The following is a 26,803-nucleotide window of genomic DNA, read 5'->3' as shown; positions in this document are numbered from 1 at the left end:
ATTTGACCTGTGCATACGTCTGCTGTAAAGTCAGTTTGCATTGGTCATTTTGCTGTTAGCATCGCTCCGGATAAGGTTGATGGTAGCTCCAGTTTCCAGTAAGGCTCTCACTGGAGTTCTTCCGACACGAGCGTCTGCTATCAATCCGAAAGTGCTTTGAGTACATGACATACACCAACTCCGACTCATTTCTGCAACCAAGCAAATTATTGTGCCAGTCCATATCTACATTCCGATGCAAACCGCGAAAAACTTTTTGTGGCACTTTTCAATGGAATTCATTTACCAATGATGCATTTTAAATTGTCTAAAAAAACGCTAAAATCGCTCAAATCTTGCTTCAAATTCAGTGAAAAATCTCGATTCGGGAGTCAAAATTAGAGGCCTATACTTTTTGGCATCCAATGTAGGTTTGGTAATTCTAAAACATTTTCGGCAAAAAAAGAATTAAACGTAGAATGTATTATCATTGGACTTGCATGCCGTATAGTAAGGCTAATGGTAAGCTGAGCGTAAGATCGATTAGTCAATAATTTAGGTAGTACAGCAAACAACAGAAACTGTTCAATTTTCGAAGATGTAGTCCCTCCTGTGCCAGAAACTAAAAATTGACAAACTCGGTGAACCGCCCCCTCCCCCAAATTGCAACTAAAGAAGCCAATGTTATGAAATCCAGAGGAGCGGTGCAAGAGATGATTTGACCTGGGCATACGTCTGCTGTAAAGCCAGTTTGCATTGGTCATTTTGCTGTTAGCATTGCTCCGGATAAGGTTGATGGTAGCTCCAGTTTCCAATAAGGCTCTCACTGGAGTTCCTCCGACACGAGCGTCTGCTATCAATCCGAAAGTGCTTCGAGTACATGACATACACCAACTCCGACGAACTCCAATGCTGGCGGACGGACTCCAATGATCTCTCCGTCTGGTACAGGATACTGGAGATCTGTTTAGAAACTGTGGCAGTGGGGGTTGGAGTTGATGAAAAAATGACTGAAATTGCTCCGATCCAGTTGTCCTGTCGATGCGTTAGAGAATCCGAGGGGGCATCTAGATATTCGGTGTTTGATGAGGAGAGCCGCTATGAAGGTGTTTCCTACCACTTTATTGTTGGTTCTCAAAGTGGGCCGGTACGAAACCTCCTTGGTAATTGCTCAGTGTCCCGGCCCTCGGTAGTTTAAGTGGTCCGCGATCTTCTGAGGGCAATCTTTTGCGCAGCGTCCTGGCTGGCCGCATGCATAGCATCTGTCACGGGGTATCTGGTTCTTCACTCTGTGGCCTCCGACTCCGTTGTTCTAGTATTGCCGTCGATTCTCGCCGGGGTATGGGTCAAAGAGCTGCCCGGGTTGTTGGGTTTGATCAGGGCGGGGCAGATTCTCCGGATGGGGCTAAAAAAATCGACAAACCGACTCATATTCTACATCTGTGTCACGAGATCAGTCTGGGCACTCACCAATTGGCAAATCCGGGGATCAGTGGAGGTCTGCAGTTATGCTGAATTGGCCCCACCTGTGGTACCTGACTTTTCTGCTCACAACAAGCGCGAATCGCCTCAGCCGTATGCTCTGGTAGCTTCTCGGTCAGTTTCGTAAAATGCAGCCTCTTTCTGTTCCACGCTCGCGTCATCTTGTTGAGTAGCTCAAGTGCTTGGACCCCAGCAACGACTTGAGCTTGGTTCCAAGATCATCTTTGTAAAGTTGGACTTGGAGCTCCACGTCGATGAACTGCTCGCGGTTTTTGTCATCTCCATCCTGAGCTCCGATGTTTGCATTGGCTATATCTCCGAGGGACCGGACTCGCCTGGAGAACTCCCTAAGACCTTTTTTTTACCTTGCATCTTGAACTCCGCTCGGGCGCCTGCGTGCGTTTGGCTTGGCATCATCCTATGATAGAGCTTGGCGAGTATCTTAGCCAACGTTGGCCCTATATAATTTCGAGATTGAACGAGTATGCTTGTGATCTCGTTCAAAACCCAGCACGTCAAACAGCTTGGCACGGCCATCCTGGCCTGCTCGTCCTCCTAGCGATTGGAGTCTACGATTCAAGCGAAATGTTTCCTCCAGTTTGCCAATTTCTGATAGCTACGTGGAGGAAAGCGATCAGGTCGTATTTTCGCGAATCTAAAAAAGCCTTGTTGCGTGCCCAGAGCGTTCGCTTTGCCGCCTCAGCAACCAACCGTCTGCCCTGATCTTTCATGTCGTATTGCACCCGATTCGTCAATTGGCAACCCACGCTTTGCAACTGCAACCCAGAATATGGCCAACCCGGGAGCATCAATCAAGATTTAGGGCAATTCTTCTCAAGTGGTCCCTTGAACAGCGAACTCAGCAGAGCGACTGAGAATAACCACTACCTACAATAATGAAAGGGTTAGTTTGATGGCAACTAATCTGTACTGCACTTAGGGCTATCTCGTCAATACAATCGCAATAATCTCTAATTGTAAATTACTTCAAATGAATATACGTCCAATTAAAGAAGGATCTGAATGGCCAGGATATAATCTGTCAGTCTAATAGAAGGAAAAGGGTCTGCGATTTCCCAGCGCAATTGCTCGATTGGATGTTAAATTCCACTATTTCTACTAACACTAAATTGTTCTCTCTCTCTCTAGAGAATCTCTGTTGAGAAGCAACAATATACTGTTTCCGCTATAATCAGTATAATAGAATCAGAATAATCTATAATCCGAGAACCAACTACTCGATTCACTAACAATAATTGTTCTGACTCTAAAAGGATATCAGGTACCTTCCAGTTCCTTATCTTTCTTTTTACTTAGTTTTAGTTATGTCACGCCTAACCCATCAGTCCTGGCATCCGCTCAAACCACCCGTCCGCACTTGTTTTAAGACTATATCCCCCTTCCTGTCAACTCTGCTACGTGCCGAGTTCGGTATCTTTCATCAATCTTTTCACGCTCATTAGATATCCGATATGCAGTAGGTGTCTTAATTTTGACCAAGCAAACAAATGTCATACCATTCTAATCAACTAATTCCTGAACTCAGTGAAGATAAATAACAAGTTAAACCAAAAAGTAAAAAAAAACAATAAATAAATTTTTTTCTGATTCTCAATTTTTTTTTGAAATTCTGATTTTTTTGATTCCTAAGATGAAGCTAAAAACTATTTCTGGGCTTAATTCAGGCATAAATAAGCTAATGTAAGCCTGCGCACTCGGTCGAAATTAGACAAAAATCAAAACTTTCAAACCGGTTTTTCTCGACACCGGGAAAACGTACCGAAGTTTTTAATATCGTTCAAACATGACTGAAAGAGTTTCAAAATGATATAGCCTTCAACCCAGTCCGACGATTATTTGTGATAGCTGATTTTGCCCGAAAAACACAGAAAACTAATTCACACCCGAAAACAAAGTTCCTCCCCATTTTCAATGGCGGGAACAATTAGTATTGCACTTTTTGAGTTTTAAAACACAAATAGTTTACGAGTGTGACAATAAAAAATTTGTAGAAAACAATATTGAAAAAAAAATTTTTTACGAATTTTTGTATAAAAAAGATTTTTTTTCCGAAAGCTTTTTCAATCGTAATTAATTTTATTGACTTCACTTTTTAATCATATTAATTGGAAACAATTGAGAAATAGATATTTAAATCAACGTTAAAGAACAGAGAGAAGAAGTGCATGTGGTTTTCCTAGCAGAATCGGCCAATTCAAGTCAAATACTTCGTTTAGAGTTTATGGCACGATATAGACTGTGGCGTGGCATGGCACAACCATGAACCTCCTCAACCGTCGGATATCCATAAACTTTATGATTTTTTGTTTTTTCAATCATTGTGTAGTATGGTTTTGTTGGTGATACGAAATCACAACAAGTGCAACTTTTTATACGATAAAGCAGCGTATCAAAAACAATAGGATATCTAAAGCTCAATACAGACTATTGAGAAGAAAAATTTAGTGAACAACAGTACAGTAAAGTCAGGGAAAATTGTTTTCACAGTATTCGAAATGAGAATAGTGATCTACAATATTAGAAAATTCTACAAAATTATCAAAATTTGGACTTCAATTTGCTACTTGTGATCAAGAATGGATCTGCCTAGGCAAACAAAAAACAACGGCATACTTACAAAAACATATACGATTTTGCGATTTTTGTCCGCTGTAGACGTACATCATGGATATCTTTACCGGTATTGAATTCCGAATGTTATTTTTCAATAGAATATCCATGAGTTGCTAGTTTGTTCTTACTCAACCCAACGTATGATCCCTTTCAAAGCAGCTTTGTGAGCGTGTGTTTTTCAGAAGTGTGGAAAATTTCCTTGTTCATTATATCGTCGGAGTTGAAAAACGGATTATATAGAGCTTCGAGATAATTCAACATTCCAAGCATCCATAAGATTTCTCAAAATTGCAAGAAATTAATTTTTGCCGTCGATTAATAATTTTGCTTCAATTTTCAACTGCATACTCTTTAAAACTAACTGAACGTTGCGATAGACACTCAATAAGAACACTACCACTGTAGCGTTATCGGAGAAGATGGGAAGTGTCTTCTGTTCATATTCATTGTCAAATCTCACCAGCTCTTTGGGTACGTTGAAAAAAAAATGATTTTTCAATGGCGTGCTGCTTGGCTTTTTTCCATATGAATAGAAAAAAATCTGAAAATATCAGATTTTCTTTGAGAAAGATTTGTGGATATTTTGGATGGGATGATCGACTATTTCTGGGCTCTGATTTTTGGGAAACTGTCTGTTTTGTTTGTTTTTGAATGAATGGTAAATACCAATCTATGGGTTTGCTGTTCATCTGGCTGCCTGCTTGCTTGAAAGCTCTGCTCACGCTTGTTTTATTTTCAACCATTTCCATAACTTCTGGCAACAAGTTTGCATCAAGCTCTTTTTGCTAATTTGTCCGGTAGATGGTATAGCGTAATGTGATGGTAGAGCGTATTTGGAACGACATACATTGAGAGCTACTGCCTTGAGAGCTACTGATCCAAGATCACAACGTTTTTGTGTCGCAGAATCGCTAAAATTTTGTTTAGTGCTTGTTGCTGATGAAAGCGACCATCCATAACGAGGTATTTTCAAACTAAGTTGTAATAACTTGTTATCTTTTTAAAACAAATTCGTTAATCTCCTAATTCATTTATTATTATCATTTTTTTCATCCTTCAAAATATATGCTGCTGCTGGAGTTGAACAAATTTAAACAATTTCACAAATTTTATCGCTGAGTTAACGCTGGTAGCAAATACTGAAGTGCGCTTTCAATGATGCAGTATGGATAATTCAGAAATTTGTTTGGCTGTAAAACTTACAGAATGAAAATTTGTCACGTCACACGTTTTCAATCCAAACCTCTGCTGACTCGATCAATATCAATCCTTGCCCAATCAATATATTGCAATTTGCCGTTATAGTACTACATTCATTTTTTTCTCTAAGTTTTCACAAGAAGCACTTTTAAAGATCTGGTTGATCCTTCTGCCAAAAAACATTTGCATCACCACTGTGAGTTAGGACCGATGGGTATAACTCATAGAGTAATTTCGGATAGGGTACACCGTCTGCTCGTCACGCTATCTTATTTTCGGCCGGATAGATTCGTGCAACTTCTTAGTCTAATACCAATCCTAATCTTACTCTTATACTATCTAGTCTCAGGTTGTTTAACTAGTCTCTGCTAGGCTCGATAGATCTAGGGTATACTGGTTTATTGCGGTTGCTGAAGTACTCGGGAGAGTTCAACTAATTTCTAAGTTAAATTCAAATCTCTCTGGTGCTGAAATTACAAGTAATTTCAGCACTTACAAATAAGTGGATTGTTAGTCAGATGGATCATGATTGGTTAATATTAAATACTTTACATTGGTAAAATATCTAATTTATCCAATCATAAAATGTAGTTTAGATCAGGTTCCACCCATCCGGGTTTTACAGAGTTTTTTAGAATAGTCTTTCTGCAATTCAAAGGATGGATGATGGACGTTGGTATTTGGCGAACATCATATTTCTTCTGGGTTCTCTTGTTAGAGAAGTCCCAGATTCAATCGTTGTGTCTTCTCAAGACAACGACTGGGTTTTCGCAACAAACTCAAATCTGATTTCAGAATGGTTGGCTATGTCAGGTTTTTCTGTTTCATTGGTGAGAACTTCTTTGTGTTTGACCTTGTCTGGGAATGGCGTGGAGATTGTGCGTGGAGGGGATGCCTGGTTACTCGGATCTGTACGTATACTTGAACATCGAGGTGGTCATTGGTCTAGTTCAATGAAGTCCTTTTCTGCGAAGTCAAGTCGTACTCTAAATCCTTTGAGTTGTGATTGTGGGCGGCATATTGATTGTAGTTGGCCATTCTTTCTCGAGTGTAGTAGGGTCGTTTTGTCTTTGGATGTTCGTCCTTGGTGTTGTATTCTGATCTATGTATTGCATAATGTAATTTACATTTTATAAAACTTTTATTAATTTAATATTTTTTAATTATGATTTTAGTTAGTTGTTTTCACAAAAGCTTTTTGTTTTAGTTCAGTTATTTTGAAGAGTTACTCACCCTTGAGTAGCTCTTATTAAAAATAGGAGTATGGTCACAAAGCGTGGATGTAGCGCGGTGGGTTAGGCCGGCTATAGAGCATGCTCAGGACGTCCTTCCTGGTGGGTTAGGCCAGGAGTGGGAGTATGATTGCATGCGGTTTTTGTGAGAGGTCCTGTTATGTGACAACGTTTTATGTTGGGTTTGTTGTGGTTTTTCTTATGTTTTGTTGGTTGTGTCCTTTTTTCAAAAATCAAATTGTTTGTGGTATGGGTTTGTCTTTCGACTTTTTTGTGTTTTATTATTTCTTTCTTAGACTTTATAATAGTCTTCAAAAGAATAAATTATCCAGTTTTAAACTGGGTTAATCCGGTTTGGGTACCGTTGGTTTCCTTTTCTTAGTCATGCTGTTATGCTATATGTTGTGGTGTTTAGTAAGCTGCATTGGTTAGTTTTGTTTAGTATATAATTCCTTTCCAACCGGGTTAAAGGAAAGTTTGAAACTTGTTATCGTGTGTTAGAGTTGTTGAGTTGTGAAAGCTTGAAACTGAAATTCATTATTTAAACAATTCTTCGTGGGCGAGCTGTGCGAGTTTGGATAGAATTCTTGTGCGAGTGAATGAAAATATCAAAAGGTTAGTACTGCATTTGCTTCTTATTAATTTACTACATAGAATTGTAATTTTACTGCTAGTTGTTGGGGGAAATTAAGTTACAAATTTTCATCATTATTAGATTTACTGCTTGTGGGGGAAAAATTTATAAATTAATTTACTGCATTGGTATTATATTTATTTAATTGTTGGTGCAAAAATTTAATAGGGTTTTAAACAGTTTTGAAGAAGTTTGCTATTTTTTATTTTTCTTTTGTGAATTTTTCAGATGATCTAGGATGAAGGCTAAAATTCTAAAGAAAACATGGATAAAGAATGGTGAGTTTCTAATATTTAAATTAGTTAGTAATATGTATAATTCATACTTACCTGTTAGTCGTCGGGGAAGAAACCGTGGGGGAAGATGTCGTGGATGAGATCTGATGTTGTTAGTAATTTAGCTAAAATGCGGATGATATTTTTAGTTTGAAGCAGTGGCCAAAGCAATTGAAGTGCCTTAATGGTGGTTAGTTCTTCAGTGCCAACTGCAAATTCATAAGGTGTGTTTTGGATTAGATTATATAATTTGTGGTTGAATTTAGTGTTATGGATGAATTCTAAAATGGGGATTTCTATAGGTTGTACAAACTCGTGTGGGATGAGGAAGGGTCGGGATTCTTCTGCGTTGAAGGTCTTGGTGATGGGACAAAAATATACATTTGGGTTATGGGATCATAATTTCGAAGAATACCATGAAGGTTAGTATCTTTAATACAATATGTGAAGTTAAGAATGGTGAGGTGTATTTGGAATTGATGAATTGAAAACGATGGTGTGGTTGTCTGGAGGGAGTGTGTAGGTCAAAGTGATTTTGGATGAAATGATAATAAGTATATGTGTGTGTTTGTTTAGTGCGCAACATAATATCGTGTGAGCAGTGCAAATCTCTTTCATGTGGTGCAAGGAAATGAAAGGTTAGTGAAAATATTTGGAAGCGTTCTTTAAAACTTTCGTAGGCTTGTGTGTCTGTTAGTGCTTCTGAAATAATGTGGTCAAACTTGCGATCGAAGATATTTTGTGTAAATACATATGGTGTTTTAATGAAAAATTTCTCGGTGATTTGTGGGTTAGCGAAGCGATCGTCGTCTAAGAATTGATCTTGGTTAGTTCTGATGATGTTATGATCGTAATATTCTAGTGTATATTCATTAGCTCGGGGTGCAGTGTGTGTTTTTAGTGATTTTTTATATCCAATGTAAGTAAATTGTCTAGGTGTTAGTGTTGTAGTGAGTCGATATAGCATGTCCTTATTTCGTTCTATATCGATATGAGTGTTAGATAAAGGTAAGCAAAGGGGATTTGTAAAATGATAATATGAGGTCCGAGGAAGGGTAGGCATTAAAACGTATTCGTCTACAAAGTTACGTGTCTCGTTAGTGTCATGAGGGGTGTTTAAGGTGTATTGTGGAAATGAGGGTAAGGTGATAGCTAAAAATTCTTTTGTGTTAGTGTGTTGTGGATGGTTGATATATTCACGGGCTGTTCCTGGTTTCGCTGGGAAAGGATGGTTGGGGAACTTCCTTTTAAAAGTGCGGTAAGCTCTATTAGTGCTGAGTGAAGATTCAGTAGTTGTGGATGATGGTGCTAATGATTCAGTATAAATTGAAGAGGGTGTAGGGGTAGGAGGGTTGGATGAATCTATTGTGGATGAGATTTGGTTTATGGTTGGGGTGTCAAGGTGATAGGGTTGTTGTTGTAGGGTAATGAAATTATCTAGTTCTGGGGAGATTCGGGGGGTGTCTGGAGAATGAGATGATTGGTCTGAGTGAAGTGAGGAGTAGGTTGGAGTGACTTGGGAAGCATAAGAGGGTGTAGAATTGGTTGGGTCAGGGTTATTTGGTAGTATGGGTTGAAAAGGGGGTTGGGAAAAATTTAAGGAATTGGTGTGAAAATTATTTGATGGAGATGGTTCAGAGTCGGCAAATTCATCGGGGGTTTCAATATTCGGGTTATTGAGTTGTGAGATGGAGTATAAAACTGAGATGTGTGAATTAGTATCGGAATTCATGCCGGATGTTACATTACTGGATGGGAAATCGGGTGGCGGGAAAGCAAAAAGTGGTATCATTGGGATTGGAGTGGTGAGGTTGGTTGGGTGGGAATTTGATCGGTGTAGGGATCCAAGTTGTCGGCTCATCGTGGGCTAAAAAAATTATTATTTTGAGACTGAAAAGCGGTGGTATAATTTGTTCATAAGTATTTTCATCTTGTGAGTGGTGTGGCATTATATGTTGGATGGGACTTTGTGATATGGTTGGTCTAAAATTATTATGTCTTATGGCTAAATTTCGAAAATTAAGTGGGACTAGGGATAATGGATGGTTATGTGGTAGGGGTGGTAACTGTGGTGCTGTTGGTGTTGGGTCTACATTGTTATGTTCTTCGTCGTATGTGTTCTGTCTTGTTGTTTTTGTCTACATTCAGAAATACTATGTCCGTATCGTCGGCAATAATTACACCATTTTTTGAAAGATGGTTTGCCTTTAAAGTTTGGGTGTTTTTCGTAAATATTGAGTATTTCAGTGATTTTTTCAACGAGGTCTGTATCTGATTCCTGTATATTGTTTATATTTGTGGAAGCTGTTTCAATTCTGTTAACGTATTGTAATTTCAGATTTTCCGTTTCTTCGAGTTTCATTGTGATTTCTGCTTGTTCTAGTTTGTCTACTAGTTTTCGAAAATCTAAATCGGGTTCTCGAATTGACGAAGGATGGGATGCTCTCTTTTTTATTGCTATTTTCCTTAATTGTGGTGTTAAGGTCATCATTAAGATTTCTGTCATCTTTGTGTTTTTATAGTCATGTGTATTTAATGAATATGCTTTTCGAACTAGTGTTTCGATTCGTACTGCTAATTGCTTGATGGTTTCGTTTGGTAATCTGCGTATTTCATTACATAAAACTCTTTGTTGTTGTTTGTTTCTTTCGGAGTCAAACATTTTTGAAAATTCTTGTGTAAATCTTTTCCAATTTGATTTTATTTCTATAGGCAATACTGAAAACCATTTTGGGCTGCGCCATCTAGAGTTGTTTGTATTAACGCTGTGCGTCGATGTATCCAGTTTTGATGTAGTGGCGTATTAATTGGTTCAGGTCCTATATTTAAAATCAAATTTGCTGTGACTGCATTTAAATAATCTTCTACAGAATATTCAGGGTCTGTTCCTGTGAATACCATTAAAGGTTTATTTGATGTTATTGATGATCCACCCATAAGGTATGGATTCATTGTCATTTGTAATGATTCTGCTGCATTTGGCATTTGAGAAAAATTTGAAAGTTGATTTCTTGTTATTTCGTGTTGTTGAAGATAATATGGGAGTGGTATTTCATTTTGCATTTGTGCTGGTTGGTACGAGTTTGCAATCATTGGGTTTTGTTGCTGAGTTGGTTGAAAAGATTGTGTATTAATTGGGTTTTGTTGTTGAATTGGTTGTTGGTTTTGTGTATCTATTGGTTGTGGAGAAAAAATTCTATTATATGTATGTGGTTTCTGTATTCCTTGTCCACGATATTCTTGATTATAGGGTGTAAATATATCTGGTTGTAAGAAATCATCATCTGAGGATAAGTAATCCATTTGATAAGATGTTTGTTTTTTATTTTCATTTTGTTGAAAAAATGGATAGTTTTCACTACGATCCTGTGGAGGATGTAAATTTGTTTGGAAATTTACTGAATTAGGTGGTGCCATTGGGTTATCCCAGTTTCGAGATCTTGTATAATTACTGAAATTTTTTCGCGGTTGATAATTTGATTTTGATGGATGTGTGTAATTATAATTATGGTCTGCAAAGTTGTTTCTAGTGAACGTTTTGCGTGTTTTTGGCGGTATTGTCATGGGTCTGTATGTTTGGTAATCCATGTGTGAATATTTTGGGGCAACCGAAGGTTTAACGGTTGATTGTAAGGTTACCTGTGTTTGTGAAGGGTTTGTATTTCTTGGTGTTGTTAAGTTTGGACGTATTGGTGAAATACTTTGTTGTGTAGTTCGTCGCACCAGATGAGTTGTGAATCAATGTGAATTTGATACTTTTTAGTTGTCATAGCTGTTCAAAGTCTTTTGATGATGCGTAACAGTCTTTCCGCTGACATGTTCACACTTTGTTAGGCGTAATGGGCGATCCAAGAATCATCCTAGCCAAAGCTTCTTTTGCCTGTAGAGCCTTGCCTGACTGCTTTGACTGTGTACGATCAAAGCGAGATAAAAAACAACTTCACAAACCAAAAAAAATCTTGATTCAACATTGGATGAGCAATTTTATTAAAGTTTAATAAAAAAACTATTGGTTATATCATTAACAATTACGGGTGGTCGAAAAAAGCCATGTCTTTTTGAATTTAAAACTTTATGAAAGCTGCCTTTCTTTACAAGCTTTTTTCAATATCACGCTGGTTGATTTTTGTAGCTTGCCGTGCTGAAGAGCTAAATTGAAATTTATAATTAAACAAACTTGGTTTGATAATGAAAACGTCTAAATCAAGCTTATTTGAAGAGACAACCAACGCTTCTACAGTCAGGCAAGTTTTTTTGTATTTTTTGGACATGACAGGCACGTCAAAAGGATTGACCATTCGTTCACGCTCAATTTGATATGTTGATTAGCAGGCCCTACTCCGTTGCGCAGTAGACATTTCTTGAAAAACCATAAGTTTGGCCATGTGCGCAAATCACTCCTCCCAAAAATTTCAGATTTTTCATCACCAACACTACCATTAATACGACTATAAAAAAAGAAACAAATTTTTTAAAAGTACAAGCACTCGAATGATCATTGCGATAAGCAAGCCAACAACAAAAACCTTTTTCTTCTTATGTTTCTTTTTCATTATCTTTAACTTTGGACAAGGAGAATCTATAAACGAACATGCCCGGGTTGACCAAAACTTCTTATCATACAATTTCCATATATGAGAAACTTCTTGTCATACAATTTCATACAATTCCATACGTACAGAAAATTGTATGAAAACTCTATGATAAGCATTTTTCCATATATGAAAATTGTATGATAGGTGTTTTCCCATAAACCAAAAATTTTGATTTTTTTCTTTCTAAATTTAGTTTCTGCAAAATTTTTGGTTGTAGTTGCAACCGAATACAAGTGACATAGACCTTGGTTACTCAAAACACCAAAGGTTGGACGGTCTTGCATTTACAATGCATAGAAAACGACCTTGATTAGGCCGTCTTTCACAATTTATATAACAAAAAGTAACAAACTTTTATTTTTTGGCAAAATTTTTTAATGATGATTATATTAAATTTTGGAATTTTCAAATTATCAGACATTGATCAAGGCGTACATCAACACCCCATACAAAAGAAAAAGGAATTTTCAGCGTTTTTGAAAAAAAAAAATTAAGTGAAAAGAAAGTAAAAGCCAATTTTATCGCATCCAGGACTACGTTATGCACACAAAATATTAAATTTTGCATGCAAATTTTTTTTCGAAAAATGTTTGTTTGCGTACGAAAATCGATTTGCGGTTGAAAAAAAAACAAAAAAATTTTTGGGCCAAATTTTCAAAATTACTTGAAAAATTTTTTGTGTCGCCATCAAAAAAATGCCAGTCATACAATTTCCATATATGGGAATTGTATGATAAGCATTTTTTTCAAAAAACGAAAACCTCAGTTTTTTATCACCAGACTGTTATATTAGAATCAAACAGCCACAGAAAAGAGTTTATACCAGTTTTCAACCATTATTAGAAATTGTATGAAAATTGTATGACAAGCATTTTCCCACACACTTGATGTATGGAATTGTATGATAAGCATTTTCGGTGTATGGAGGTCAACCCGGGTGGGTAAAATTGTTAATTGCTGCGATACTATAGACTTTTTGTCTATTAGCATGATAAATTGCATGCTTCAAAAAGATTGATTGTAAAAACTTGTCTAGCTGTATAATAAATATCGTTTCATCTGATTCTGTTTCAACAATTAGTTAGCCATTTATTTTGTCTATCTCACGTTCTATTCAGTGGTCAAAGTTTTGTGGCTGTTTTCCCATCTGTCCACTGATCACAGTCAATTGGATTGAACATTCGTTCACGCTGAAGTTGATTTGTTGATTAGTAGGCCCTACTGCGTTGCGCAATATATTGACCTTTTGAAAAATCAAAAGTTTGGCCTTTATATTCAAATACTTTCAGCCTCAGCCTCATTTTGCGTTTTGTTTCATTTGGGTTTTGTTTCAGGGATTTTTATGTATATTAAGTAAAATGAATATGAATCAAAAACGAAATTGAAATGAACATAAGAGATGAAGTGGAACCTGATCTAAACTATATTTTATGATTGGATAAATTAGATATTTTACCACTGTAAAGTATTTAATATTAACCAATCATGATCCATCTAACTAACAACCCACTTATTTGTAAGTGTTGAAATTACTTGTAATTTCAGCACCAGATAGATTTGAATTTAACTTAGAAATTAGTTGTCTCTCCAAGAGAACTTCAGCAGCCGCAACAAACCAGTATACCCTAGATCTATTGAGCCTAGCAGAGACTAGTTAAACACCCTGAGACTAGAAAGTATAAGAGTAAGATTAGGATCGGTATTAGACTAAGAAGTTGCACGAATCTATCCGGCCGAAAATAAGATAGCGTGACAAGCAGACGGTGTACCCTATCCGAAATTACTCTATGAGTTAACCACATTGGTCTTAACTCATCTGGTCTTAACAACATCCCAAGAAAACCCGACACCACCTACAACTACCCAAAACCCCCAAACATCTACACGAATTTCTTTCCAAGATAACCCATATACTTTTGAAGAACGACACGCTCGCTTATCTGAACCACTAGAACCAGTTCAGCGACAGGCACCTCTAAGTGAACCAACACATAACTTGCACCCAACACTACCACAAGAATTAAGTAGAATACGAAATATTTGTCAAAACCAAAATACAGTTGAAATAAATAGACAAATTATACATCCACGACGAAATAGAAATTTTCAAACCCCCCGAGTTCATTTTGATATACCCCAATCCCCATCACCAAGTACTCTGGAAAACCCAATTAGCATATTACCGGAAACCCCTACACTTCTTTCACAACGTAGCACCTCAAAACTACCCTCAGATTACTTAGTTTCAACACCAACATCTGAACAAAAACGTGAAAATCCCTTTAACCCCCCAAACCAAACATCACGACTACCATATTGGACAACACAATCATTCACAAAAGGTGAACCAAATTTAATAAATGATCCAATAGATATTTCTACAGATACAACAACATCATCATCACTACCAGAAACATTATCACTACCATCAACACCATCAATAAGCCAGATTTCACCGACGCCTTTTCCTTTAAATTTCCCAAATAACCTCGACGCTAGATATCGAGAACAATCATCAACAAATATCCCTTTAAGATTAGACTGGACTACATTCAAAGCACCCCCATCATTATTTGGACAACACCCAGAAAGTAACCGACTCCACAACTGGGCACTTAATAGATTACAATATAGACAAGATATCCACGAAGACATTCGTGACCATAACATCCAAATACTCCAACAAAATAGTCTACAATTAAAATTTGAAATCACGGTTAAACTAAACAACATTGCTCAACATCCTTACCCATTAAACCCACCAAATATAACAGCTCAATCGCTACCACCACCATTTATAACAACTGAAGTAATATATAAGTACGACAGATATACCAAAAAGACAATTGGCTACATAACATTTTATAACCCGTACTCAGGATTATCATACACATGTATATTCTAAAAATATTGATTTTTCTCCAACTCCTTTTTCTAATAATCTCCGATCAGAACATAAATCCTTCTCCCCGCACAGGACCTCAAGACTTATTAGTAACACATTACGATTGTGAAGAAAATGAACAAAAAACACTACACAAATATGCAATACATCAAGTATCACAATGCGAAAGAGAACCACAAGCTATAGAAACTACAAATGTAATAGCGACACTCTATTCAAAAGCCCGAGCAACAACAGTCATAGGATATAAATTTACAGCAACATTTTCCGAAAAGAAAGTACATTGTTCACAAGTTTCAAACGGAAATGAAAACCGACTTGACCATGAATCATTCTACCAAAGTAATATAGAACGACTTCTACATTCCAATCCCGATGATTGTAAAAACGACCTACTCAGACTAAACATCACAAGAAATAAAAATACTGACAGGAAAATAGTATATTTTCAAGTCTTTGCCGATTCTGTACATCAAGCAGAACTTGAAAGATATCAAGGACACATTAAACTAGATGAAAAATACCCATACAACGGCGCACACGGAAGATTAACTTATGACATACACGATAAGCACTGGATACCACACATTGGTATAAATAATCCATCAAACTGCAAAGCAGACACAAAAAATAAAGGATATCAAGAAATAATGTTTTTCGATTGGAAAATACAACTCACACGAGATTTATCTGACAACACAATGATCTATCAAGGAATTAGACTACCTTGTAAAAACGATCAAGGTTATTGTGACCCTACAACACGAACACAAGCAACAATTGTTTGGTTTCCCGAAGATACATGTACAACATTTCAAGTAGCAAAAATACACGCTCGAATGATAAAATTTCACGAAAAATATTTTATACAATCAATTCCATATGAACAAGTAAATCCATCACGAAAACAAAGTACTGATTTTCGAAACATCCATAATATAGAAAATAAATTAACACATTTTCAAATATATCAAGAAACAGAACTCGCATGCAAATACAGAAATCCACTTCACAAAACACAATATTCTGAAATATTAGTTGAATACGAAAAAGGTTTCGACATGACCACTGGAAAAATAAAAATTGACCCTTATGCCACAGGTCATCCTCTAAACGAAGGAACATCATATATACCAGTTAACAAAAAAGTAATGTTCAACCTGGTGGACATCTGAAGCCACATGACACTAGAAGCACACGTTTACAAAAACTATCACTAATGAATAATTCTTATTTTGGTAATATCCACTACGATATCCACTTAGATATGAAATTAAACTACACAATTAGCCGAATTTTTCAGGAAATGTCACTCTCTGAGTTAGAAACACTTCACCAACTATGCGAATTAGAACGAACACAAATCCTACAATCACTTGCACTAGCAGTATTAAAAATACCCTACGCAGGATATTTACTATCAGGAAATAGATCAAATTTTTTAGACTACGACGGAAACATTTTATGTTTTTATACTTGTACTAAAAAAGTATCACCAGTATATGTTTTTGAAGATAAAAGATGCTATAAAAGAATCCCTATCTTTTATAAAAATAAAATACATTTTGTTGACACACTTTCAAGACGAACATAATTCTGGGATACCGCAGTCCCATGTGGATCAGAAAATAGCCACAATGTAATACAATTGAACCCAGATGAAGATAAATATTGTCTTCTTACCCCATACCCCACATTAATGCAATCACTCAAAAAATTTTCACCCGAAAGCATTAGAGCTATTGCTCGAAACCCAAATATCGATTTACAATCAATTGGAATATATTCAAAATCCGATATCCAACATCACATTAGAACACAACAATTCCAGGAATTATTAACACAAATGGACACTATACAAAGACAATCAATTGACCAAAACTTACGCAAACTTGCCGAAACCGCAGGATTTGCAGATATCTATACACAAGATTATAGCGGATATTTTAAAGACATTAAAGACTATGTATATCCGAACATTGAAAAATACAGACCACAAGATATTTCACCAGTATTTTAACTTTTAACTTTAACACCAGTATTCACCAAATAATTTTAACTTTGTTACACTAAAAAATGAAATTCTCGATTTTCTAGGATGGCCCTATTACATCTTAGAAAAATTAACTATCTTATACGCAATGTTTAACTTTATAGGATTTCTTTTTTCACTTTTAAAAGGAATCTATAATACATGCGCTATACACACACAAGTAAATAGACAAGCAAGTGTAGCAAGCATACTATTTTCAGGATTTTTTGGAATTTTTTCATCATCGATAAACAAAATTCTTCTAGACGCACAATTAAAAGAATATAACACAAAAATAGCGACAAGACAGAACACGTACGACGAAGAACATAATATTATAGAAGTAACGCCTACAGCACCACAGTTGCCACCCCTACCACATAACCATCCATTATCCTTAGTCCCACGAATTTCCGAAACTTAGCAATAACACATAATCCAATATTTAGACCAAACATATCGCAAAGTCCCATACAACATATAATGACACATCATTCGCAAGATGAAAATACATATGAACAAATTATCGAACAACCCCATACCACCGCTTTTCAGTCTCAAAATAATAATTTTTTTAAGACCACGATGAGCCGACAACTTGGATCCCTACACCGCTCAAATTCCCATCCAACCAACCTCAACACTCCAATTACAATAATTCCACTTTTTGCTTTCCCGCCACCCGATTTCCCAACTAGTAATATAACATCAAGCATGAATTCAGACACTCATTCAGGTATTTCAGTTTTATACTCCATTTCACAACTCAATAACCCTAATATAGAAACCCCTGATGAATTTGCAGACTCCGAACCATCTCCATCCAATAATTTTCAAACCAACTCCTCACATTTTTCAAAACCCCCTTTTCAACCAATCCCACCAAATAACCCACTCCCGTCCATTTGTACCCCCTCTTATGCTTCACAAGTAACCCCAACCTACTCTTCATTTCATTCAGACCGATCATCCAATTCTCCAGATATTCCCCAAATCTCCCAAGAACTCGATTATTTTATCACCCTACAACAACAACTATTACACCCTAACACCCTCACTATAAATCTGATTTCTTCCACAATAGATTCCTCAAACCCACCTACCCCTACACCCTCTTCAGCTTATACTGCATCATTAGCACAATCATCCACATCCACCGAATCATCAAATAGCACTAATAGAGCTTATCGCACTTTTAAAAGAAAATTCCCAAACCATCCATTCCCGACCAAACCAGGAACAGCCCGTGAATATATTAATCATCCACATCACACCAACACGAAAGATTTCCTAGCAATCACCCTACCTTCATTTCCACAGTATACTTTAAACACCCCTCACGACACTAACGACACACGTAGTTTTGTAGATGAACATGTTTTAATGCCTACACTTCATTGGACAACATATTATCATTTTACTAATCCCCTTTGCCTACCGTTATCTAATACTCATAACGATATAGAAAGGAATAAAGATATGCTATATCGACTCACCACACCACTAACACATAGACAATTTACTTATATAGGATATAAAAATCACTAAAAACATTCACTGCACCCCGAGCTAACGAATTTACACTAGAATATTACGACCATAATATCATCCGAACTAATCAAGACCAATTTTTAGATGACGACCGCTTCGCTAACCCACAACTAACAGAAAAAATTTTCATCAATACACCATATGTATTCACACTCAATATATTTCATCGAAAAAATGATCACATCATTTCTGAAGCACTAACTGACATGCAAGCTTACGAAAGTTTTAAAGAAAAATTTCAATTATTTTCACTAACCTTCCACTTCCTTGCACCACATGAACGCGATTTGCACTGCTCACACGACATTATGTTACGCACTAAACAAACCCACACATATACATATTATCGCTTCATACAAAATCATTTTGATCTACACACTCCATCAAGACAAACACACCACCGTTTTCAGTTTCTTAATTCGAAGTACACTTCGCCATTTTTTCTAAATTTCACATATTGCATCAAAGATACTAACCTCCACGGCATCCTCCGCAATTATGACCCAATAACTCAAATGTATATATTTTGTCCCATCACGAAGACCTTTAATGCTGAAGAATCCAGACCCTTCCTTATCCCACATGAATTTATCCAACCTATAGAAATCCCTATATTAGAATTCATCCATAATACTAAATACAATCACAAAATATATAATCTCATTCAAAACACACCTTATGAGTTTGCAGTTGGCACCGAAGAACTAAAAACTATTAAAGCACTTCAATTACTTTGGCCACTGATTCAAACTAAAAACATCATTCGCATACTATCAAAATTACTAACAAATTCAGACATGATACACGACATCTTCCCCCACGGTTTTTTCCCCGACGACTAACAGGTAAGTATAATTTATTCATATTCTTCACTAATAAATTTAAATTAATACTAACCATTCTTTACTCATGTCTCATTTAGATTTTTAGTCTTCATCCCACGATCATCTGCAAAAAACAGAAAAGAAAAATAAAAAATAAAAAACTTGTTAAAATTCTTCTAAACTCTATTAATATTTTGCACTAGATAAATATAATAGATTTTCATACGAATGTAGTAAATTAATTTATAAATTGTTTCCCCAAAAGCAGTAAATTCATTAATGATGAAAATTTGTAACTTAACTTTTCCCCAAAACTAGCAGTAAAATTAAAATTCTATGTAGTAAATTGATAAAATAAAAATGCAGTACTAACCTTTTGATATTTTCATTCACTCGCACAGGAATTCTATCCAAACTCGTACAGCTCGCCCACGAAGAATTGTTTAAATAATGAATTTCAGTTTCAAGTTTTCACACTCAACAACTCTAACACAAGATAACAAGTTTCAAACTTCCCTTTAACCCGTTAAACACCACAAATCATAAAATAACAGCATGACTAAGAAAAGAAAACCAACGGTACCCAAACCGGATTAACCCAGTTTAAAACTGGATAATTTATTCTTTTGAAGACTATTATAAAGTCTAAGAAAGAAATAACAAAACACAAAAAAGTCGAAAGACCTACCCATAAGAAAAACAATTTGATTTTTGAACAAAGGACACAACCAGCGGAACATAAGAAAGACCACCATAAACCCAACATAAAACGTTATCACATAACAGGACCTCTCACAGAAACCGCACGAAATCATACTCCCACTCCTGGCCTAACCCACCAGAGAGGACGTCCTGAGCATGCTCTATAGCCGGCCTAACCCACCGCGCTACATCCACGCTTTGTGACCAGACTTCTATTTTTAATAAGAGGTACTCAAGGGTGAGTAACTCTTCAAAATAACCGAACTAAAACAAAAAGCTTTTGTGAAAACAACTAACCAAAATCATAATTAAAACACTGAACTAATAAAAATTTTATAAAATGTAAATCATACTTTGCAGCATATAGATCAGCATACAACAACAAAGACGAACATCCAAAGACAAAATGACCCCACTACAGTCGAAAAAGAATGGCCAACCACAACCAATATGCCGTCCACAATCACAACTCAAAGGATTTAGAGTACGACTTGACTTCGCAGAAAAGGACTTCATTGAATTAGACCAATGACCACCTCGATGTTCAAGTATACGTACAGATCCGAGTTACAAGGCATCCCCTCCACGCACAATCTCCACGCCATTCCCAGACGAGGTCGAACACAAAACAAGTTCTCTACATAATACAGAAAAACCCGTCATAGCAAAACATTCTGAAATCAGATTGATTTCGTTGGGAAACACAGTCGTTGTCACAAGAAAACACAACGATTGATGTCCCTATCTCCAGCATCCTGGAACTTCTCTAACAAGAGAAACCGGACAAGAATACGATGTTTGCCAAATACCAACGTTTATCATCCATCCTTTGAATTGCAGAAAGATAATTCTAAAAAACTCTGTAAAACCCGGATGGGTGGAACCTGAACCAAATTATATTTTATGATTGGATAAATTAGATATTTTACCACTGTAAAGTATTAAATATTAACCAATCATGATCCATCTAACTAACAACCCACTTATTTGTAAGTGCTGAAATTACTAGTAATTTCAGCACCAGAGAAATTTGAATTTAACTTAGAAATTAGTTGTCTCTCCAAGAGAACTTCAGCAGCCGCAACAAACCAGTATACGCTAGATCTATTGAGCCTAGCAGAGACTAGTTAAACACCCTGAGACTAGAAAGTATAAGAGTAGGATTAGGATCGGTATTAGACTAAGAAGTTGCACGAATCTATCCGGCCGAAAATAAGATAGCGTGACGAGCAGACGGTGAACCCCATCCGAAATTACTCTATGAGTTAAACACATCGGTCTTAACTCAGAAGATTTTTAATGAAATATAAGTTAGTGCCTTGCTCAGTTGATACATGCTGCTAAAAAATTTGATACGCTTCGAAATTCGTGAAGCTTGTTTAAAAAAGGAAAACATTTTTCAATTTAAAAAAAACGCATTTTTGGCAAAAAAAGGTTAAAGGAAAATGTCTAGAAAAACAAAGAAGTTTGAAAAAAATTCAAAACCTTTTTTGAACTTTCTTGCAGTTTTCTGAATTTTCAAAGTTTTTGATACCGACAAAACTAATTTCACTCTACAGCTAAAATAAAGCTACTGTAAGCTATTAAGCTTTTATACTAAGCCTGCTCGCTCGCTTTCCTCTCTCTTTTTAAGACTAAAATTCAAACAATTTCAAATAGTTTTTCTCGATACTGAGATGTTTTTCAGAAAATGTTTTAGTCTTAAATCGAGCAAAAAGCGAGCTAGCAGACTTTCCAAATTTTAGTTTAATAGCTTAAAAGCTTTAAAAGCTTTTTTTAATCGTGGAAATTTACTTTAGCTCGAGTAAAGTTAAATTTGTCGGAATCAAGAATTTCAAAAACTCAAAAACTGCAAAAAAGTTCAAAACCTTTTGGAATTTTTTCTTGTATTTTTTCCACAAAGACTTTTGTCCAGTTTGCATAACTTTTTGTTGAACGTTTGCTTATGAATGTCAAATATGCCTAAGCTCTAGTTTCTTGTTCAGATCCTGTTATCTTACCATGCAGTAGAAGAAAAAACACACTTGAAAGCTTTTTGTCGTTTTCTTAAGAGTACATTAAGTGTCATTACATGTCGTTTTCGAGTACATTATGTGCTCTCTGCCCGTTAACCGACTATGCTTGCTATCCTTGAATCCACCAATGAAGTTTGTGGGATTTATAAAACTAAAACATATCCAAAGCGTTCGCCAAAAGTTTTATCTGGCCGGGCAAATTAGCATACAATCATACCAGCGTGACTGCTATTTTCAAGTCAACAATCAGGATTCTTGTAAATGAGGCAAGAAACTCCCGGCTCGAAGTTTCGACAGGCTGTTCTAACCCGCGTGACCATTATAGCATTGTAGTATTTTTTATCTTGACAATTTTTGCGTGTTGGATGAATTGATTTTGAGTTTTGTAATTGAAAAAGACCCATTGACCTAGTTTCATTCAGTTTCATTATTTTTTTGTAAAAATTGTCAATCATAGGAGATTCTGAGACTTTTTCTTCAAAAGTTTTGAGCTCGCTGAAGTTTTTCTTGACATACTGTTGGCTATGAGGAATGTTGTTTTTCGAATTTATCATAGAAATATTTTGATCTGCGAGGAAAAGCTTTAGCAGGTTCTTTCGTCACTTCATATTAGTTGAAAGTACATAACAAAAAAACTATCAAAACTTTTCAATTTCCTGATAATACACCCAGTTACACATTTTTTAGCTTTCGTGTTTATAACTGGGCTCCTAATTACGACTTAGCTTTGCTTAAGCTTCGTACACCAGTAGACGAGAAAAGAGTGATCCAAATGTGTCTTTCGGATCAATTGAACGAGGGACCCTTGGTGACGATTCTTGGCTCCTGTGGAAGTGGTTTAACCAGGGCTGTTGAAAGTTTTGCAGAAATTTCACTTGTTTATTAATAGTTCTCATGAAAAAAAAACAAATCTTGATTCGAAAAAACAAAAATTCATTCAAAAATGGGACATATTTTGGCAAAACTATTTCGACAAAACTTATTTTGGATGCGCTAAACTGTGTGTTAATTTGTGTATCTGAGCTTTGAAAGCGTTTCTAAAAAAGTTGTTCCAATTCTTTCCTTACACTGTCCATGGGATGGCAAAACTGGGGCAGGGTATAGTGAGGCACGGAATGGCTGAGGGCGTTGCTAATTTAACTACTCCACCCACGGGATTGCAAAACTGGGGCACGGTCTTGTGAGGTAAGGTATAGCTGAGGGTGTTGCTAGCTTAACTACTCTGCCAACAGGATGGCAAAACTGGGGCAAAATTATTTTGCGAAAGCTTATTTTGCATGCGCTAAATTTCGTCTTAATGTGTGTATCTGTGCATTAGAGGCGTTTCTAAAATCGTTGTTCCAATTCTCTCTTTACACTGTCCACGGGATAACAAAACTGGGGCAGGATATAGTGAGGCAAGGTATGCCTGAGGGCGTTTCTAATTCAATTTCTCTGCCCACTGGATGGCAAAACTGTCGCACGGTATAGTGAGGCAAGGTTGGTGCGGCACGGTATAGTGAGGGCGCTGCTATTGTAATAAATCTGCCCACGGGGTTGCAAAACTGGGGCAGAGTATAGTGAGACAAGGTATGGCTGAGGGCATTGCTAATTCAGCTACCCTGCCCTCGGGATGGCGAAATTGAGGCACGATTTAGTGAGGCAAGATATGGCTGAGGGCGTTGCTAATTTGACTACTCTGCCCACATGATTTGCAAAAAGTGGGGCAGGGTATAGCGAGGCAAGGTTTGGCTGAGGACGTTGCTAATTTAACTACTCTTCCCACAGGATGCAAAGCTGGGACACGATATCGTGAGGCATGGTATGGCTGAGGGCGTTGCTAAATTAACTATTCTGCCCACGGGATGCCAAAATTGGGACACCGTATAATGAGGCAAGTTATGGCTGATCGCGTTGCTAATTTAACTTCTCTGCCCACGGGATGGCAAAACTGCGGCACGGTATAGTGAGGCAAGGTTGGTGCGGCACGGTATAGTGATGGCGCTGCTATTGTAACAAATCTGCCCACGGGGTTGCAAAACTGGGGCAGGGTATAGTGAGGCAAGGTATGACTGAGGGCGTGGCTAATTTAACTACTCTGTCCAGGGGATGGCAAAACTGGTGCAGGATATAGTGAAGCAAGGTATTGCTGAGGGCGTTTCCAATTTAACTACTGTGCCCACGGGATGGCAAAACGTGGGCACGTTAAAGTGAGGCACGGAATGGCTGAGGGCCTTGCTAATTTAACTACTCTGCCGACGGTATGCAAAACTGGGGCACGGTATTGTGAGGTAAGGTATAGCTGAGGGCGTTGCTAGTTTAACTACTCTGCCAACAGGATGGCAAAACTGGGGCAAAATTATTTTGCGAAAGCTTATTTTGCTTGCGCTAAATTTCGTCTTAATGTGTGTATCTGTGCATTAAAGGCGTTTCTAAAAACGTTGTTCCAATTCTCTCCTTACACTGTCCACGGGATGGCAAAACTAGGGCAGGGTATAGTGAGGCACGGTATGCCTGAGGGCGTTGCTAATTCAACTATTCTGCCCACGGGATGGCGAAAATGGGGCAGGGTATAACGAAGCAAGGTATGGCTGAGAGCGTTGCTAATTGAACTACTCTGACCACGGGATGGCAAAACTGGGGCAGGGTAAAGTGAGGCAAGGTATGGCTGAGGGCCTGGCTAATTTAACTACTCTGTCCAGGGATGGCAAAACTGGGGCAGGATAAAGTGAGGCAAGGTATGGCTGAGGGCGATGCCAATTTAATTACTCTGCCCACGGGATGGCAAAACTGGTGCAGGGTATAGTGAAGCAAGGTATGGCTCAAATCGTTTCCAATTTAACTACTGTGCCCACGGGATGGCAAAACGTGAACACGTTAAAGTGAGGCACGGAATGGCTGAGGGCGTTGCTAATTTAACTACTCTGCCGACCGTATTGCAAAACTGGGGCACGGTCTTTTGAGGTAAGGTATAGCTGAGGGCGTTGCTAATTTAACTACTCTGCCAACAGGATGGCAAAACTGGGGCAAAATTATTTTGCGAAAGCTTATTTTGCATGCGCTAAATTTCGTCTTAATGTGTGTATCTGTGCATTAAAGGCGTTTCTAAAAACGTTGTTCCAATTCTCTCCTTACACTGTCCACGGGATGGCAAAACTGGGGCAGGGTATAGTGAGGCACGGTATGCCTGAGGGCGTTGCTAATTAACTACTCTGCCCACGGTGTGGCAAAACCGGGGCAGGGTATAGTGAGACAAGGTATGGCTGAGGGCGTTGCTAAATTAACTATTCTGCCCACGGGATGGCAAAACTGGGACAACGTATAATGAGGCAAGTTATGGCTGATGGCGTTGCTAATTTAACTTCTCTGCCCACGGGATGGCAAAACTGCGGCACGGTATAGTGAGGCAAGGTTGGTGCGGCACGGTATAGTGAGGGCGCTGCTATTGTAATAAATCTGCCCACGGGGTTGCAAAACTGGGGCAGAAAATAGTGAGGCAAGGTATGGCTGAGGGCGTTGTTAATTTAACTGCCCTGCCCACGGGATGGCAAAAGTGGGGCAGGGTATAGTGAGGCATGGTATGGCTGAGGGCGTTGCTAATGTAACAAATCTGCCCATGGAGTGGCAAAACTGGGGCAGTGTATAACGAAGCAAGGTATGGCTGAGAGCGTTGCTCATTGAACTTCTCTGACCACGGGATGGCAAAACTGGGGCAGGATAATGTGAGGCAGGGTATGGCTGAGGGCGCTGCTAATTTAATTACTCTGCCTACGGGATGGCAAAACCTGGACAGGGTATAGTGATGCAAGGTATGGCTGAGGGCGTTTCCAATTTAACTACGGTGCCCAAGAGATGGCAAAACGTGGGCAAGTTAAAGTGAGGCACGGAATGGCTGAGGGCGTTGCTAATTTAATTACTCTGCCCACAGGATGGCAAAATTGGGGCAGAGTATAGTGAGGCAAGGTATGGCTGAGGGCGTTGCTAATTTAACTGCTCTGCCCACGGGATGGCAAAACTGGGGCTGGGTATAGAGAGGCATGGTATGGCTGAGGTCGTTGCTTTTGTAAAAAATCTACCCACGGGGTTGCAAAACTGGGGCAGAAAGTGAGGCAAGGTATGGCTGAGGGCGTTGTTAATTTAACTGCCCTGCCCACGGGATGGCAAAAGTGGGGCAGGGTATAGTGAGGCATGGTATGGCTGAGGGCGTTGCTAATGTAACAAATCTGCCCAAGGAGTGGCAAAACTGGGGCAGTGTATTACGAAGCAAGGTATGGCTGAGGGCGTGGCTAGTTTAACTACTCTGTCCAGGGATGGCAAAACTGGGGCAGGATAAGGTGAGGCATGGTATGGCTGAGGGCGATGCCAATTTAATTACTCTGCCCACAGGATGGCAAAACTGGTGCAGGGTATAGTGAAGCAAGGTATGGCTGAAATCGTTTCCAATTTAACTACGGTGCCCAAGGGATGGCAAAACGTGGGCACGTTAAAGTGAGGCACGGAATGGCTGAGGGCGTTGCTAATTTAATTACTCTGCCCACAGGATGGCAAAACTGGGGCAGAGTATAGTGAGGCAAGGTATGGCTGAGGGCGTTGCTAATATAACTGCTCTGCCCACGGGATGGCAAAACTGGGGCTGGGTATAGTGAGGCATGGTATGGCTGAGGTCGTTGCTTTTGTAACAAATGTGCCCACGGTGTGGCAAAACTGGGGCAGTGTATAACGAAGCAAGGTATGGCTGAGATCGTTGCTCATTGAACTACTCTG

At 38.0% G+C, this 26,803-nt stretch overlaps 1 long non-coding RNA gene across 1 annotated transcript in view; it reads left to right on the top strand.

Moving 5' to 3' along the window:
• Positions 1 to 22,887, top strand: part of LOC134842635 (uncharacterized) — a 31,768-nt gene extending 8,881 nt beyond the window's left edge. The window contains exon 3 of the long non-coding RNA XR_010162520.1: positions 22,748 to 22,887. This is a non-coding gene — a long non-coding RNA (uncharacterized LOC134842635). The remainder of the gene's footprint in view (positions 1 to 22,747) is intronic.
• Positions 22,888 to 26,803: the final 3,916 nt, after the last annotated feature.

This window comes from Symsagittifera roscoffensis, chromosome 3 (assembly GCF_963678635.1).
Source record: "Symsagittifera roscoffensis chromosome 3, txSymRosc1.1, whole genome shotgun sequence".
Taxonomy (NCBI): Eukaryota; Metazoa; Xenacoelomorpha; order Acoela; family Convolutidae; genus Symsagittifera; species Symsagittifera roscoffensis.
The sequence above is the reverse complement of the archived record's forward strand: the minus strand, read 5'-3'. Positions and strand labels throughout refer to the sequence as shown.